Genomic DNA, 2,500 nt, shown 5'->3' on the forward strand with positions numbered 1-2,500 from the left:
CCCCCCCCCACACACACAAACCACGCATCTTCTTTTACTGATGCTGCTGCTGCCGATGCTGCTTTTGTTTGTTTGTTCGCTTGGGCTCCGGTGGCGGTGGGGCCGGAGGTGAAGTACGTGGATGCAAGTAAAGTGAGCAACCGTTTTTCCACCCCCTCTCTTCCCTACCTTATCATTATTTATTTATTTATTTATTATTATCGGAGTAAAAAGAGAGGAAATCAACGACTAGTGGGAGACAAAGAGAAGAAAAGAAAAGAAAAGAAAAAGCCCGAAAAATAAATAAATTGGGATTTCTTTTCCTTTATTTTGTCCCTCTCTCTCTCTCTCACCCTTTTTTTTTTTTTTTTTTTGAATTCTCTGGTTGTTGCATGTGCCGGATGGCGTCTGTTTTTTTCCGGCTTTCCTTCCTTTTTTTCTTATTTTCTCTCTTCTCTTCTCTTCTCTTTTTTTTTTTTTGTTGGTTTGTCGCATTCACGTTTAGAGTGTCTTTTTTTTTCCTTTTTCTTTTATCTTCCTTCTGTTTAATTTACGGTCGCGCCACCTCTGCAGTAACGCGGCAGCGGCATCGTTTTATTGTTGACTTTTTTTTTTTTGTGCGTTTCTTGTCTGTGATCTCCGCCGGCACACGCACCCCGCAGCTTCCGCCACACCCGCGCGCGTGCCGCCTGCAGAGGACCGAACGGGGACAGAGGGAAAGAGGAGAAGTGTTTTAAGGGGAAGGAAGGGGGTGGGCGGGTGGAGAAATGGGGAAGACACCGTCATTTGAGTCACTGGGCGTGCACCCCACGTTGGTGTCGGCACTGCGACGAGTTGGGATCCACCCGACACCGTTCCAGGCGCGTGTGTTGGCTAACACAACGAGCGACTTCGCGGACGTCATGGTGGACGGGCGGGCGGCGGGTGGTGTGAACCCAAGCGGTAACAGCGGCGGTGCTGCTGGCGCGGATGGCATCGCGAGCCCGCGTGCCGTCACTGCGGAGCGGCACACGCTTATTACAATCTTCGTTACGCATTGTTTAATGTGTTCGAGGGAACCGTCACGCAGCACGGCGGTTGTGGTGGCGAGCAGCAAGGACTGCGCCGCGCAGCTTCAGAAGAGCATGAAAGCTTTTGCATCACACTGCCATGTTGAATTTCAGATGCTGACAAATGAGGGGCAGCCGACACCACCGGTGATTGGCTTGTCCGGTGAAAGTGGTGAAAGAGGGGCGCCAGCATCGGCGTCGGTGTCCACTTCCAAAGGTGGGCGCGTCTTTATTACCACACTACGTGTACTTCGCTCGTGGAGCAGAGAGTTCCTCCGGTCCATCACGACAATTGCTGTGGAGGATGCGAGTCGCAACAATGAACGACACCTGGAGGATATTCTGCGGGCTTTGGCACCATCATCACCGTCTGGCAATGCGGTTAGTTCAAATCATTCATCGAACAACTTAACTGCGTCGCGGCAAACTGCAAATATCTTCTTGATGTATCTTGCGCCGCTGACGAAGGTGGGTTTTGGCATTAGATACCGCTTGAACCGCAGGAATCGACGGTATTATCATCTTCAAGGCCCATCCGCTCCACCAGGGTCGGCGTTGCAAACAGCTTCCGGCACACTGCCTCCTTCATCCACGCAGTTGGTGCATCTTCTATACTTGGACGAGCGGGATCGCGAAGAAATTTTGCACCGTGTGCTCCAAAATGTATCACTCACGTCGTATTGTGATTTTGACCCATCACAAGGAGATAAAACATCTGCACCAAACCATAGCTAAATGGGGGATGTATCAAACTGGCAACGAGGCAAACGGCAGGGGGTCGGATTATATGAGTTGCATGCTGCGCTCGGATACTGCGGAACGGCAGGAGTCCACTCTAATGGGGTTTCTTCGTGATACCAGGACCAACAGCAATTCCGGCGCCGGCAACAGTGGTGACAACGGGAAATCTTTTTCTGCACTTCTAATTGGCTGGGATGCATTTACGGCCGTGGATCTCATGGACGTGGATGTTTTTATCCAATACTATCCTCCTCAGAAGTCCCTCACGGAGCGGGAGCGTGCTGAATTTGTTCAGGTACTACACACCACAGCTGACCCTGAGAACAGTCGCCGTGGACGTCGTACTCTGCTTATCACGTTCCTTGCAATCAATGACTTTACACTTGCTTTGTTCTTCATGCAGCAGTACGGCCAAAACGGTCCCATTCTTAACATTGCTCCCAATCACCCGGAGTTTCAACGATGCATAATGGAAACGAAGACAGTGTTGAGGATCAAGCAAAAGAAGGAGGGCAGTCGGCGCCAAAAGGACCGCGAAGAGGGCGGGCAGTACCCGAATGCTAGTAGAAGCTCCAGTGCTGGAGCGGCGAACGCGCCGGTGCCGCTGCCTCGCTCCATGCGACACTCGTCCCCCGGGGCTCGCAAGGAGAAGGAGCAGCGCACAACTAGTGGGAGCAACAAGGGCAATGCCACTGCTTCCACTGCTGTTGGCAGCAGCAGCGGTGGTGGTG

The 2,500-nt window shown here is 51.9% G+C and overlaps 1 pseudogene, besides 6 other annotated features; it reads left to right on the plus strand.

The window, feature by feature from the left end:
- Nucleotides 1-2,500: part of a sequence feature (heterozygous, Esmeraldo-like haplotype) that runs on past the window's edge.
- Nucleotides 176-196: a microsatellite.
- Nucleotides 241-268: a microsatellite.
- Nucleotides 294-353: a sequence feature (T-rich).
- Nucleotides 403-459: a sequence feature (T-rich).
- Nucleotides 745-2,500, plus strand: part of Tc00.1047053510515.20 — a 1,890-nt pseudogene continuing 134 nt past the window's right edge.
- Nucleotides 2,491-2,500: part of a microsatellite that runs on past the window's edge.

The sequence above is a fragment of the Trypanosoma cruzi genome, genomic scaffold, assembly GCF_000209065.1.
Source record: "Trypanosoma cruzi strain CL Brener 1047053516771 genomic scaffold, whole genome shotgun sequence".
In the NCBI taxonomy this organism is placed as follows: domain Eukaryota; phylum Euglenozoa; class Kinetoplastea; order Trypanosomatida; family Trypanosomatidae; genus Trypanosoma; species Trypanosoma cruzi.